The 16,526-nt window shown below is 43.6% G+C and overlaps 1 protein-coding gene across 1 annotated transcript in view; it reads right to left on the bottom strand.

Annotated features, from left to right (window-relative positions):
- LOC143935831 (NXPE family member 1-like) overlaps window positions 1-10,992 on the bottom strand; it is a 78,997-nt gene extending 68,005 nt beyond the window's left edge. The window contains exon 1 of the mRNA XM_077459947.1: window positions 10,930-10,992. The gene's annotated coding sequence lies outside the window, so the exon portion shown is untranslated. The remainder of the gene's footprint in view (window positions 1-10,929) is intronic.
- Between the last annotated feature and the right edge of the window lie 5,534 nt (window positions 10,993-16,526).

Raw genomic sequence — 16,526 nt, 5'->3', positions numbered from 1 at the left:
GGTGATCAAATACCACCAAAAGAAAGCTCTATTTGTGGGAAAAGAAAAACATCAATTTTGTTTGGGAGCCACGTCGAACGACCGTGCAATTGTCAGTTAAAGCAACGCAGTGCTCTGGTCAGGAAGGGGGTAAATTCTGTCGGGGTTAATTGCCGTAATCGGCTGGAGGCGCTGTCTATTAATTCTATTTATAATTCAGATATCGCCCTCTTAATAATAATGTATTGTTTGCCAAACCCCTCCTTATTATTTAATTACAGTATCTCACAAGAGTGAGTACACCCCTCACATTTTTGTAAGTATTTTATTATATCTTTTCATGTGACAACACTGAAGAAATGACACTTTGCTACAATGTAAAGTAGTGAGTGTACAGCTTGTATAACAGTGTAAATTTGTTGTCCTCTCAAAATAACTCAACACACAGCTATTAATGTCTAAACTGCTGGCAACAAAAGTGAGTACACCACTAGGTAAAAATGTCCAAATTGGGCCCAATTAGCCATTTTCCCTCCCCGGTGTCATGTGATTTGTTATGCTGCGTACACACGAGCGGATTGTATGGCGTACTTTCAGCGGACAATCCGCTCGTGTGTGGGCTTCAGCGGACTTTTTCAGCGTGCAGTCCGGAGTACTAAGAATTTAGTTTTTTTCGAAATTCTGTCCGTCGTACTTTGGTTTCAGCGGACAATACGGTCGTCAGTATGCTAGTCGGACGGACTAAGAATGACGCATGCCCAGAAAGGATTTACAGGGCGGAAGGGTGCTTTGCTGTGTCTTGGACTTCCTATTTCTAGTCCAGCCGTACGTGCTGTACACGTCATCGCGCAAGCTTTCGACGGACTGTTTGTGTATCCGTGTGTGGTCAAGTCCGTTCAGTGGAAAATACGACGGACTGTCCGTCGGATTGTATGACGGACTAAGTACGCCATACAATCCGCTCGTGTGTACGCGGCATTAGTGTTACAAGATCTCAGGTGTGAATGGGGAGCAGGTGTGTTAAATTTGGTGTTATCGCTCTCACTCTCTCATACTGATCACTGGAAGTTCAACATGGCACCGCATGGCAAAGAACTCTCAGAGGATCTGAAAAAAAGAATTGTTGCTCTACATAAAGATGGCCTAGGCTATAAGAAGATTGGCAAGACCCTGAAACGGAGCTGCAGCACGGTGGCCAAGACCATACAGCCGTTTAACAGGACAGGTTCCACTCAGAACAGGCCTCGCCATGGTCGACCAAAGAAGCTGAGTGCATGTGTGCAGCGTCATATCCAGAGGTTGTCTTTGGGAAATATACGTATGAGTGCTGCCAGCATTGCTGCAGAGGTTGAAGGGGTCAGGGGGCAGCCTGTCAGTGCTCAGACGATACGCCGCACACTACACCAAATTGCTCTGCATGGCTGTCGTTCTACAAGAAAGCCTCTTCTAAAGATGATGCACAAGAAAGTCTGCAAACAGTTTGCTGAAGACAAGCAGCCTAAGGACTAGGATTACTGTAACCATGTCCTATGGTCTGATGAGACCAAGATAAACTTATTTGGTTCAGATGGTGTCAAGCGTGTGTGATGGCAACCAGGTGAGGAGTACAAAGACAAGTGTGTCTTGCCTACAGTCAAGCATGTTCTGGGGCTGCATGAGTGATGACAGCACGGGAGCTACAGTTCATTAAGGGAATCATGAATGCCAACATGTACTGTGAGATACTGAAGCAGAGCATCATCCCCTCCCTTTGGAGACTGGGCGGAAGGGCAGTATTCCAACATAACAACCCCAAACACACCTTCAAGATAACCACTGCCTTGCTAAAGAAGCTGAGGGTAAAAGTGATGGACTGGCCAAGCATTTCTCAACCCTAAACCCTATTGAGCATCTGTGGGGCATCCTCAAACGGAAGTTGGAAGAGAGCAAGGTCTCAAACATCCACCAGCTCCATGATGTCACCAAGGAAGAGTGGAAGAGGACTCCAGTGGCTACCTGTGAAACTCTGGTGAACTCCATGCCCAGGAGGGTTAAGGCTGTGCTGGAAAATAATGGTAACCACACAAAATATTGACACTTTGGGCCCAATGTAGACATTTTCACTTAGGGGTGTACTCACTTTTGTTGCCAGCTGTTTAGACGTTAATTGCTGTGTGTTGAGTTATTTTGAGGGGACAGCAAATTTACACTGTTATACAAGCTGTACACTCACTACTTTACATTGTAGCAAAGTGTCATTTCTTCAGTGTTGTCACATGAAAAGATAGAATAAAATACTTACAAAAATGTGAGGGGTGTACTCACTTTTGTGAGATACTGTACATTTTCCCATATACCTCACAACCAGATGTTTGTACCACATGCTCGTTCACAACAGCTTGGTGGTTGTCACTTCTTTCTATGGTCAGAGTAGTGGCTTAGTGGTTAGCATTTCTGCCTTGTAGTATTAGGCTTTTTGTTTTGAATCCCAATCAGAATACTACCGAGATGGCATTTGCATGTTCTTCCTGTGCTTGCGTGGGTTTCCTTCCACACATCAAAGAAATGCAAGTTCATTAGCATTGACGTTAAATGCACCCACTTTTCTTAAAGGGCCTGAACGATAGCCGGCAGAAGAAACATCTTAAGGACTGCCCCTGCCACACAACTTGTTGACTAATACCCTGCGCCTCCCTGTACCCATTTCCATCATCTAAAATACTCACAATGCTCACCAGACAGTTTTAGGCCTAGCGTAGTCATTATTAGTGCACTCTGCCAGTATAGTTCTGGTAGTTTATAGATTAAAAGTCTTATTTACTGTTTACTGCAATTAAGGTGATGTTGTTACTGTTTATGCTGATTTGGATGGCAAGTACCACCCTACACCATATCCTTATTGCTAAATATTCTGTATACTAAAGTTTATTATTACCATTATTATTCATTCTACTCTACTCTCGTTGGCCAGTCACTAACTTTGTTGGGCGAATATATTTAAGAGAAGTATGGGTTTAAGAATAAATAAACATTTATACTCACCCAGGTGGATGCAGCATTGATCCAATGCTGTATCTGTCCCCCACAGCTTCTAAGACTGAGAACTGAGCAATCAAAGACTGCTGATCGCTCAGTTCTCAGTCTTCAGTAAGCAGAGAGCCAGTGACTGTCAGTTACTGGTTCTCTGCTCTGCACCTCCAGTGCTCACTGGAGGGCCAGGCTGTGCAGGCGGTGGGAGTGGCTGGCTCAGGCATCTGGGTGGATCCCGACAGTAAAGTTAGGATTTTTCCCGAAGTGAATTTAAAATGCCACACTAATAATAAATAACATAGAATCAAATGTGCAATATTAATATGCAAAAAATAGAAATAATAATCCCAAAAATGTGCAATGTAGTCCCACAGCAAAAATAGTATTGGGAAAAGTCTCAATAATGTGATGCTCCAAGCACCTGAGTGTCCCACCACCTTGAATGAAAAAACTGGAGCATGTGAACTCATTATACTATGACAGTAATGCCCTGTACACACGGTCGGATTTTCCTACGGAAAAGGTCCAATCGGATTATGTTATTGGAAAATCCAATCATGTGTGGGCTCCATCTGACTTTTTCCGTTGGAAATCCAGACGGAAAAAGTTGGCTGGATCTAAAATTTTCCGACAACAAAATCCGATCTGACTTTTTACGATCGTTTGTAGAGAATTCCGATGGACAAAGTGCCACGCACGCTCATATTAAATTAGGAGACCAAAGCTATTGGCTACTAGCCTCTTCGTAGTCCCGTCGTATGCAACGAATGTCACCTCGTTCTGAACGATTGGATTTTCCGACAACTTTGTCCGACCGTGTGTATGCAAGACAAGTTTGGCACAAAATCCGATGGATTTTGTTGTTGGTATGTCCGACCGTGTGTAGAAAGCATAAGATGCTGTCATTGGAAAATTGGTCATTTAACCACTTCCCTACTCACCCATAGTCATATGACGCCCACAGATGGGATCTCCCATCCTGGGTGGGCGTCATATGACGTCCTCCCATTCCCGCCGATGTCCGCCGGGCACCCGCGATTGCCCGGGAACACAGCAGGACCGTGGATCTGTGTATGTAAACACACAGATCCACGTCCTGTCAGTGGAGAGGAGGCCGATGGTGTATTCCCAGTACAGAGGAACACCAATCGGTCTCCTCCCCTTGTGAGTCCCCTCCCCCCACAGTTAGAATCACTCCCATAGGGAACATATTAACCCCTGGAGCGCCCCCTGGTGTTAACCCCTTCCCTGCCAGTCACATTTACACAGTAATCAGTGCAATTTTATAGAACCGATCGCTGTGTAAATGTGAATGGTCCCAAAAATGTGTCAAAAGTGTTCGATATGTCCGTCGCAGTCACGAAAAAAAAAAAAAAAAAAAAAGATCGCAGATCGCCGCCATTACTAGTTAAAAAAAAATACCATAAATATATCCCCTATTTTGTAGACGCTATAACCTTTGCGCAAACCAATCTATGTACGCTTATTGTGATTTTTTTTACCAAAAATATGTAGAAGAGTACGTATCGGTCTAAACTGAGGGAAAACATTTTTTTTTTTTTTTTTTTAAATGGGATATTTATTATAGCAAAAAGTTAAAAATATTGTGTTTTTTTTCAAAATTGCCGCTCTTCTTTTGTTTATAGCGCAAAAAATAAGAACCGCAGAGGTGATCAAATACCACCAAAAGAAAGCTCTATTTGTGGGAAAAAAAATGACATAAATTTTGTTAAGGTGCAATGTCGCACGACCGCGCAATTGTCAGTTAAAGCAACGCAGTGCCGAATCGCAGAAAGTGCTCTGGTAAGGAAGGGGGTAAAATCGTCCGGGGCTGAAGTGGTTAAAGGACACAGGACTGCAGAGCATAGATGTGGACTAGAGAAAACTGCTTTCGCAGCTTTCTCTGAATTTTGGTATTCCTGCATAGGGCTCTATAGTAAGGATGAGCTCAGGCGTGTTCGCATGGAACACGTGCAGATCCCGCCAGGAAGTCGGCGCAGCGCTGCGCTAATCACAGGCAGTGAGAAATTGCCCCGATCTCTGCAGCCGCACATCGAGGCAATGTCTCACTGCCTGTGATAAGCGCAGTGCTGTGCTCACTTCTTGGCAGGCTCTGCACGTGTTCCATGCGAACACGCCTGAGCTCATCCCTACTCTGTAGTTTGGAGATTCCATAGTGTCTTGGGTGGGATGGAATGTCCAACCCTGTGTCCAGGTTTTGTGGAGGACCAGTATATAAAGGAAAAGAAACCAAAGGATAGCCAGTAGCCTAACTGGGGTGTATAGGCTGGGAAGGCTCTGTGTGAGAGCAAACACATAGCGTCCCTCAAGTTTCTGACTCACCTCGATAAAGGTGTGATCCTGATAATCAAATTAACATACAAAAAGAAAAAGGTGAAAGAGGATTTACTGAGGATTATGCAGCTTAAAGATAAGGGAACTTTTATTACACAAAAGTAACAATGGTAGTAAAAAAATCACCGGATGAGAATCTCACTACCAACACCTCAGTAAAACTACTATTGATATGTTTGTGTAATAAAAGTTCCCTTTACCTTTAAAGTGGTTGTAAACCCTTACAACACACTTTGACCTACAGACAAGCCTAGATTAAGGCTTACCTGTAGGTCTAAGAAATATCGTGTAGGTTTAGGAGATATTTGCCAAAAGACAGGCACCGCTGTCTATGGTGTATGTGCCGTAGACAGTGGCACGCAGGCGCACTGAGCGCGCCGCAGTTAACGACGATATGCCGCGAGTGGCGGCTCCCGTGCGCATGCGTGGGAGTGGCGTCATTGCAGCTCCGACGAATGACAGCGGCGGAGCAGCGAGACCCACCAAGAAGATGGAGGCTCCGTACACAAGGGGACAGCGGTGACTTCACTGGCTCCTGTGTCAGGTAAGTGACACATAATGGGCTACTATGCGATGCATAGTAGTCCATTATGCTTTACCTTTGCAGGGAATGAAAGAGGAAGTAAACCCATCAGGGTTTACTTCCTCTTTAAGCTGTGTGGTCCTCAGTAATTACTGTAGGTGAGACCCTCTTTTACCTTTTTCTTTTTTTTTTGTGGAGGACCAGCAGGGTGTGTGCTCAGCTGAGCACAGTCCTTATAATGAAGGTTTGGGAATACCTCAAGGATCCCAGTTGGAGATTGCTCCAGCCAACAGACAGGAGGTCTGGGCATGGGGAGTCAGAAGGACTCTATTCCTCTCCAGGAGTCAGAGGGGCTGCAGCCAGAGCATGATTGTCTGCAAGAGACAATAAATGGCCTAAGGATGAAGGCCCGATGAGCTGTGTGTGTGTAAAGCCCCATACACACGATCGGACTTTGTACAAACTTTCCCGTGGACTTTTGTACAAAGGGCGTTGGCCGTAAGTTTGTATTGCATACACGCCATCTGACTTTTTAGGCAACAAACACGAACGTAGTGACGTTACAATGTACTGACGACACTTCAAAAGAGGACGTTCTATTACTCCAGCGCCACCTTTGGTTAACTTCTGCATTGGTTCTGAGCATGTGTGTTTGTACTTTGTACAAAAGTCTGATGGATTTGTGTACACACGATTGGACTTTGCTCCATTGGACTTATGTTGTCAAAACGTTTGTCCGTTCACACAGCCAACAAAAGTCAGATGAAAACCAAAAAAGTTTGTCCGATGTAGCGTACACACGGTCGGATGTTGCCTCAAAACAGCTAATTTGCATGTTTGTTGTCAAAAAGTCCGATCGTGTGTATGGGACTTTAGAGTATAGCCGTCATCACTGAAGAAACTTATGGTCCAGGGACCAGCATAAAGAGCAGAGATACTGCAACTAAACAGCTGAGTTAGAGCCTACCGTATATGCCGGTGTATAAGACGACCGGGCATATAAGACGACCCCCTAATCTTACTGTTGTTTAAGCATTTTTTTCTTGTACTTACCGTATAAGGCGACCCCCTTCCAAGGCTTCCGACACTTGATATTCCGTCCTTCTTGCTGGAGCAGGAGCTGGCGCCATATCCTTCTTCCTGCTTTTGCTGGAACCAATCACGGCGAGCAATGTATTCTATTAATGAATACAAAGCCTGCTTGGATTGGCAGAGACTGTATCATCATCAGCCCGCGCCTCTCTGACTCTCAAAGCCAATCCGAGCAGGCTACAGAGTAGCCTGCTCGGATTGGCAGAGGTTGTTGCTCCAATCCGAGCAGGCTCTGTATTCATTTGAATACATCGCTCGCTGGGATTGGCTCAGCGGTATATACTGTATGTAGCCGAAGCTACATACAGTATTACCGAACCCTCAGCAGGCACCAGAGGGCCTGATCCGATGTATAAGATGACCCCCGATTTTCGGCCAGTTTTTTTAAGTGTAAAAGGTCGTCTTATACACCGGCAAATACGGTAAGTGCCAGGTGGGCTAGCATTTTTTATTTATGTCTTTTTACTGGAAAAGAACCCCTGCATGGGAAATCTTTATGTTAAAGACCTTTTATTTGCCTTTTTTTTTTAAATGGGCTACCAGGCCCTTAAAAACATAGTTTCTGACTACCGTGAATCACCAGAAAACTCATTTACCACTAGAGGTAATGGTCCCCCATGTTACAATACATACAAAAGTCACATACACTTCAGTATCTGTAGGGGAACATGAGCCACCTCCAGATCTCCACATATGGGCACAAGAACACCTCATCCAATTAAGAAGGAAATTCAGCCAACACATACATCGAGACCCAGGAGCACCGGCATACTGTAAAAACTGTATAGAAGAATTTATTTTAAAAAAATCCTAGATACTCACATAATTAAAAACATCGAGCGCTTATGAGCATAAAAGCTCTGGTCCTGGGATTGGAACTGGGTACTTCCTGGTTGTAGCGTACATGGTGACGTCACAAGCGATAGCACTGCCCAGCTCTTTGTATGTGTTGGTAGACTATCCTTCTTGATTGGATAAGGTGTTCTTGTGTCCATCTGTTTAGACCTGGAGGTGGCTCGTGTTCACTTACAGATGAGATATAGCATACTCAAGCATATGGGACTCTTCATTAGTAAAGCGCTCATTTGCTCCAGTAAGAGTCCTTTATATTCAAGGTGGTGGGACACTCCGGTGTTTGGAGCATCAAGTTATCGAGACTTTTCACAGTACTATGGGGGTGATTTACGAAAGGCAAATCCACTTTTCACTGCAAGTGCAGTTGCTCTAAATCTAAGGGGTAGATCTGAAATGAGAGGAAGCTCTGCTGATTTTATCATCCAATCATGTACAAGTTAAAATGCTGTTTTTTTTTTTTCCTTGCATGTCCCCCTGGATCTACAGCGACTGCACTTCCAAGTGCACTTGCAGTGCAAAGTGGATTTTCCTTTAGTAAATAACCCCCTATATGTCCTTTGGGACTACATTTCACATGTTTGGGACTATTATTTGTATACTAAGATTTGCACATTTGATTTTATGTTATTTGAGATTACCTCCCAACATTTTGAGATGGGAATGAGGGACACCTACTAGAAAATGTATGTAGGCATAGGACACGCCCCCTGTCACACCCCCTTAAAAGAAGCATTAACCCCAAAATAAAGGTTAATTAAATCCACAAGCGCTTTTTTTATCACTACTATTCCTTTTATATTGGCTTTTAAAAATGTACAAATGCAGCAATTTAGAAATTGGATGAAAGGTTTAGCACTGGGAAACACTTTTTGAAATATAAAAAGTGAATTTTATATACAACTATATAGATCAGACCAAAATGAGGGACAAATGAGGGGGAAAGAGGGACATTGCTCCAAATCAGAGACAGTCCCTCGAAATCAGGGATAGTTGGGAGGTATGATATTCGCGCAGCATTTTTAATTCACATTTAGTACACAATGGGGGTTATTTACGAAAGGCAAATCCACTTTGCGCCATAAGTGCAAGCTATAAGTGCAAAGTACACTTGAAATTGCACTTGGAAGTGCAGTCGCTGTAAATCTAAGGGGTAGATCTGAAATGAGCGGAAGCTCTGCTGATTTTATCATCCAATCATGTGCAAGCTAAAATGCTGTTTTTTATTTTCCTTGCATGTCCCCCTCGGATCTACAGCGACTGCACTTCCAAGGTCACTTTCAGTGCAATTTCAAGAGCACTTTACACTTGTAGTGCAGAGTGGATTTGCCTTTAGTAAATAACTCCCATCACATCTAATTGTTTAGCTATCTGCTGTTTGGAACTTTTAATGTGATTTCTGTTTTCTTTTATGCTTGGGATTTTTCCCGGGCTTGGACTGGCTGAGTAACATCAATGGACAGCAGGCTTTAGCAGTGCGTTCTGCAGTCCTGTGATCCCAAGGAAAAGTACAGCCATAGCTTTGACTACAGTTTACCTTCAAGTTTGTTCTTACTAATTGACTTGGTGCCTGTGTTCTTTGAAATAGCATTATTGCATGGTATTTAGTGTTACTGTCAGTGTTTTCCTGTGATATTGTGCTTGGGTACTCAGCTTGGTGTATCAGAGGGGCTGAGGTCTTTGAGAAGGTGAAAGCCAGGGACAGAGTGCTATATACTCTATATATACACTCACCGGCTACTTTATTAGGTACACCTGTTCAATTGCTTGGTAACACAAATTGCTAATCAGCCAATCATATGGCAGCAACTCATTGCATTTAGGCATCTAGATGTGATGAAGACGACTTGCTGAAGTTCAAACCGAGCTTCAGAATGGGGAAGAAAGGGGATTTAAGTAACTTTGAACGTGGCATGGATGTTGTTGCCAGACGGGCTGGTCTGAGTATTTAAAAAAACTCTACTTGGATTTTCACGCACAACCATTTCTAGGGTTTATAGAGAATAGTGGAAAAAAGGGAAAATATCCAGTGTGTGGAAGTTGTGTGGATGAAAAGACCTTGTTGATGTCAGAGGAGAATGGGCAGGCTGTTTTGAGATGATAAAAAGGCAACAGTAACTTTAATAACCACTCGTTACAACCAAGATATGCAGAATACCATCTCTGAACGCACAACATATCCAACCTTGAAGCAGATGGGCTACATCAGCAGAAGACCACTTCAGGTGCCACTCCTGTCAACTAAGAACAAGAAACCGAGACTACCATTTGGACAGGCTCACCAAAATTGGACAATAGAAGATTGGAAAAAACGTTGCCTGGCCTAATGAATCTCGATTTCAGATGGTAGGGTCAGAATTTGGCATAAACATCATGAAAGCATGGATTCATCCTGCCTTATCTCAACGGTTCAGGCTAGTGGTGGAATGGTGGGGGGGGGGGGGATATTTTCTTGGCACACTTTGGGCCCCTTAGTACCAATTGAGCTGACCATGTCCATCCCTTTATGACTACAGTGCACCCATTTTCTGATGGCTCCTTCCAGCAGGATAATGTACCATGTCACAAAGCTCCAAATCAGCTCATCACTGGACAATGAGGTCACTGTACTCCAATGGCCTCCACAGTCACCAGATCTCAATCTAATAAAGAACCTTTGGGATGTGGCGGAATGAGAGATTTGCATCATGAATGGGCAGCCGACAAATTTGCAGCAACTGCGTGATGCTATCATGTCACTATGGACCAAAATCTCTGAGGAATGTTTCCAACACCTTGTTGAATCAATGCCATAAACAATTAAGGCAGTTCTGAAGGCAAAATTGAGCTCCAATCCGGTACTAGCAATCAAATAAAGTGGCTGTAAGTGTATACATCTATATACTGTACACACATGCATACTTATATAAAATCATGCATCATAAGATAATTAATAACAGAAGAAAGAAAACCTCTTACTTTAAAATGATCCTTTTGCCACAAACACACGCATATATTTTCAAATAAGTCTTTTGATTATTGGAATTTAACAGCCTAAAAGAAACAGGTTGCTCAGGAATTTCCCAGAATGAATATGACAATTGTTTATCAGTGCAATGTACCAGGCTTCGATCTCTTACCTTGTGCTGCCAGATTTGGACAGAGTCCTCTGGAGGAAGAACTTGTACAATGCTAATAACTTCTAAGCTTACGTATTGTACAGACAAGGTCAGGGAGGAGTTTTACATATTACAATCCTAAATATTACCTTGGAGAAACATGTTGGGTGTGTTCTGGGAAATGTATCCTCCTTCACCCTTCACCAACCTCAGTTTAAAAAATTCAGAAAGGCCACTTTTAGTTAGAGCAGGGGGTCTCAAACTGGCAACCCTTCAGCTGTTGGTAAAGTCCCATCATACCTCTGAATGTGGGAGTCATGCTTGGCCACCTGTCACCTTGCCTAGCCTGGCACAAAACTTCCAGTCAGACAGAAACCGCCCTTGCACTTTGTTTTGTTTTTTATTCAGGGTACTTAACTTGTATAAGATAAAGGTATATGGCATGCCCAGATGATTGAAGAACATTTACAACTATATACACTCTCTGTATATTGACTCCGGTCTTCACTTCAGCACAACATTTGCTTGCAGACTATTTCTGCTCAACACCTCCAGGACTTCACTTGCTTATATTTCTAGGACCAGTTAGCACTGATTTGAAGGCCGGAGCTGACTCAGTCAGGAGCAAAGTAGATGCCCTTTGCAGGCAGAAACCGTGGCCCCCTTTTAGGGTAGCAACGAAAATAAGGTCGTTCTTTAGTGCTAGCTGTTTGGTGGCTACTGAGCCCAGTACCACATCTTCAGGCTCTGCCAGCCTTCTTGGATGCAGCTGCCTCTCTCCACTGCCCATGTTTCCACAGTTCTCACACCTGGTTCTGCACCTATCTCAGACTGCATTTTCCCAGTCCTATCAGGCATGTCACCCCAAACCTCTCTTCTGGTCCTACACCCACCTCAGACTGCATTTTCCCAGTCCTATCAGGCACGCCACCCCAATCCTCTCTTCCGGTTCTACACCCACCTCAGACTGTATTTTCCCAGTTCTATTGGGCATGCCACCCCAATCCTCTCTTCCGGTTCTACACCCACCTCAGACTGCATTTTCCCAATCCTATCGGCATGCCACCCCAATCCTCTCTTCCGGTTCTACACCCACCTCAGACTGCATTTTCCCAATCCTATCGGGCATGCCATCCCAATCCTCTCTTCTGGTTCTACACCCAGGGCTGTCTTTAAGGCAGGGTAAAAGGGGCAGCTGTCCTGGGCCCTGTCATTGTTGTGGGGCCCAGTTTACTATCCCAGTTTACATTCCCTTGAGTTTTAGTCCTGTGCTGCTACTAATGCTGCCCAGGTCTGCCCTATTGTTGTGTACAGATGACTCACCTGCAGACCTGTGTTTACATGGAAATACTGGCATTCACATGTAAATAGCAGTGACATCATATGTAAATAGCTGAGGCCAACTGCATTGATATGTAAATAAAGGCAGCATTCATAGGTATATCATGCCCCCCTGCAGTGAGGACAAGTTGTGCTGTAACATATAGCAACCAGTGAGCAGTATTACTGTACAGCAATCTCTAGCAGCCAATCAACAAGCAGAAATGTGCTGTACCCTCTAGCAACTAATCAGTGAGCCTTAAGGAGTGCTGTAACCTCTAGCAACCAGTCAGTAAGCAGTAATGATATGCTGTAACCTCTGGAAACCAATCGCAATCGCTGCCTGATCTGATACAGTAAACTGATTTTAAGTCTAGCTGCTATTTATTGTATGTCTCAGAGAAGGTGAAGAGCGAAATTGCATGGGGGGAGGGGGGCCCTAAGAAAATTTTTGCCCAGGGTCCAATCAATATTAAAGACGGACCTGTCTACACCCACCTCAGACTGCATTTTCCCAGTCCTATCGGGCATGCCACCCCAATCCTCTCTTCTGGTTCTAAACCCATCTCAGACTACATTTTCCCAGTCCTATCAGGCGTGCCAGCCCAGTCCTCTCTTCTGGTTCTACAGCCATCTCAGACTGCTCTGTATCAGTCCTCTCATCCGTGTCTCCCCAGTCCTCTCAACTATGCTTCTCTCACCAGCCATCCTGGCTGCGACCTGTTGTTCCTCCCTGGAGACTTGCCTGGCCATGCTCTCTCCCGCTGTCCTCTCCTTGCTCCTTTTGGCCAGGAAACCTCTGTGTGTTGTAGGAGTGTCTCAGACTGGGTGCAAAGTGCACTTGAAATTGCACTGAAAGTGCACTTAGAAGTGCAGTCACTGTAGATCTGAGGGGAAGATTTGAAATGAGGGGAAGCTCTGCTGATTTTATCATCCAATCATGTGCAAGCTAAAATGCTGTTTTTTTATTTTCCTTGCATGTTCCCCTTGGATCTACAGCGACTGCATTTCCAAGTGCACTTTCAGTGCACTTTGCACTTGTAGTTTGCACTTGTAGTGCACAGTGGATTTGCCTTTCGTAAATTACCCCCAATGTTTGTTAGCACTAATCATGCCCGGGGACTTGGACATTTAAAATTGTAGGGTTTACAATGCACATATACATATGCTTAGAAAGCTGTTGCTTTGTGGATGCAAATACACTTCAATCTTTGGCCTGTAGTTGGAGATTTGATGCACATAACCAAGGGCTAACACAGGCGCAAATAGTATTCTGTGTTCCTGCTCATCAGGTGCAATCACTTTAGACATACACGAAGAGACAGATTGAAAGATACTGGTGGGCGTGTACTTTTATTGGGTGTGTGTCAGTGTGCTAACAATACAACCTCTCTTATATAAAGGGCTGCAATAGGGGGGGGTTTGTTTGGCCTGAGAAGGGCACGTTTTTTTTTGTGCTGTAGTGTAGAGGATATTGTGCAGATTGCCAAACGCCCAACTAGGGTTGTTTGCTGAAATTCTTGTGCATTTTTTCCATCAAAAGTGGCTTTTTGTGGCCATGTTTTCAATGTTGTGTGTGCATTGTTCCTGTGTGACTATACAAACATGTTTTGGGAGCATGTGCTGACCTTCTACTCTTTGATATAATTGCTTAATCATGTACACAGAAATGCAGCTTCCAGCAGAACATGGTCACCAATGTATGTGTGGATTGTGGGGTGGTGGGTGTTATGTTTTGAATAAGTGCCTTTTTTAATATTATGTTGGAATGCTTTGTAAGAATAATGACTGTTAAGTATATTTCTATAATCTTGCAGGTAAAAATGTGATGTGTTGCTCATTTTACACTGAAAGTAAAGCTGTGTCCACTCAAGGTTTAGACACATTTTAGATTGTAAGCTCCTATGGGCAGGGCTCTTAAAATCCAATTGCTAAATGTAACACCATACATCCGGTAGGATTTTTTTTTTTTTAAGCTAGTAAATGTACATCATTTTGTTTCTGCTGGCAAAATAAAAGTACATTATTGAGATGTGTGTGTGTGTTTTCTCTCTTCCCTCTCTCCAGGTGGTGGTTATGGGGAAGTGAGATATCTTTTTCTATCTTATCATTTCTATATGTATTTGTGCACCAAAAAAACTAGTCTCTTCGCCCTGGTTCACACTGATGTTACTTCACTTGAATTAGCCCGATTTTCAAAGTAGCAAGGTCAGCGTGATTTCAGGTGCTACTTCATAGACATCTGTGTGGCTTCATACAGATTTCTATTGAAGTCATACCTGAAATCAGCAAAAGTAGTGCAGGAAGTACTTTTGCAAATCGGTGTGGTGCTGCAAAATCGGTGTCGCATCGATTGGAACAGTGCCATTGCAGCTAATAGGCTGTGACTTGTCATGCAATTTGATGTCTCAAATTGCATGACAAATCGCTCCAATGTAAACCTAGGCTTCAGTACGCCTGCAAGTAAATGATAAAGGTGGCATCTTTATATATAACAGCTGTAGAGAATTGCAGGTAATGAATTCAGCTGGTGGATAGGCAGTGTTTGAATGTGTTCCGCTTTGGTTCACATTGGGGTGACTTGACACATCAAATCGGTGGCAATTGCACCATTCTAATTGGTGTGACTTTGGGGTGCAATTTGTATTGATATCAGTGCAGAAACCTGCACAGATGTCTGATATTGCCCCCACAGCTGGGACTGACATGCGGGAATGGCGAGGTCCCTCTTTAGCAAAGAGAAGGTGCTGCTCATTTTCTGGGTAAGTGTAGCATATGTACTTAATGTGGGGTGGATGTGGTAGTTAGATTTGGTGTGGGTGGGGTTCATTAATTTGTTTAACATCACCATACATTTGCTTCCGTCCCAGGTGCACACATCATTAGCATTTTTTTTCTGCTGATCTAAATCAGTAAGGACTATGCAAATATAAATGAGAGCTCCTTTTATTAAAATATATGACTTGTTTCACAGTTGGGTGAATTTTCCAGAAAATGTGGACCCCTGAGTTGCATGACAAGTTGTACCCCCCATGATTCTCTATGATAACCATATCTGTGCTACTTTAAGTCGCACCAACTTCAAAGTAGTCCCTGTACTACTTTGGTGTGACTTAGGGCACAATATTACACAGGCATTCCCAAAAGTTGGGGCCAAGTTGCAGCGGTAAAGTGGCAGCAAAATAGTGTGACTTTCAGGTGGCAGCAGTGTAAATGAGATTCAAGGATAACACCTTTGAATTTGGCTCTATTGTCACTTAAAGTGGGGCAAATTCGCCCCTGCACCACTTTGATGCGATTTGAGGTCCATACACCACAAGATTACACAGACATTGCTTCAAGTCATGGCAAAGCAGTGCAATTTTAAGGTCGCATAAGTGCAAATGGGGAATTATTCAAAGGTGTTATCAGGGGCGGACTGACCATTTGACCACTCAGGCACTGCCTGAGGGCCCCGGGCCACTAGGGGGCCCCATCAGGGTTGCCAACCTCAGTAAAACCAGGGACAGTATTTAAAAATCTGTGTTTTTTTTTCACATCTGTCTCTGAAATGTCCCTTATGACGTCCTTTTTGGTCTAAAAATCCCGAGATTATAGATGCCCCACCTCGCCAGTACTTTATCAGCCAACAGAAACATGTCTGTGTATACTGTGTGTACATGTATGTGTATACTGTGTGGCCCCATAATCTCTGATTGCCTGGGGGCCCCATAATCTCGTATTGCCCCGGGGGCCCCATGAGATGTCCCTGGGTGTTATCAATTAATCTCATTCGGTTACTTTCACACTTGGGTGACTTTTCATGCAGCTTTGGAACTCAGAGTCACATGAAAAGTTGTCCCCTATGATTTCCATTCATATTTATTAGAGCTTCACGATTAATCGTCATCACAATTTTTTCCCCTTTGCGATCTTGAAAAAAGCGTTTCATGATTCTTGCCATGCAAAAAATTCTCTCTGCTCTTCTGAAGCCACAGCCATCAAAAGAAAGGAAAAACCGGGAAGTCTGCCAAGAGTTAGAACATTCTTTATGTGAACTTAACTAGAACATTGTAACAATTTGTCAATGAAATTGTTACACTTCCACTTCTGTGTAAGTGAGGAAAGTTTAACCACTTAAACACAACTTTTTTTATGACATTTGTTGGTTTCAAGTTAAAATCCTCTTTTTTCTCAAATCGCCTTTCAGGACAACCCCGGAGAGAGTGTAGCTCCACCTTGTCATTAGGAAACACATGCCCACTTTAAAAACACCTCCTCTTCCTCCATGGCTTCAGTTATTGTGTTTCCTCCTTGGA

This window comes from Lithobates pipiens, unplaced genomic scaffold, assembly GCF_037356315.1.
Source record: "Lithobates pipiens isolate NorthernLeopardFrog02 unplaced genomic scaffold, aLitPip1_a1.2 Scaffold_28, whole genome shotgun sequence".
NCBI classification, from domain to species: domain Eukaryota; kingdom Metazoa; phylum Chordata; class Amphibia; order Anura; family Ranidae; genus Lithobates; species Lithobates pipiens.
The sequence above is the reverse complement of the archived record's forward strand: the minus strand, read 5'-3'. Positions and strand labels throughout refer to the sequence as shown.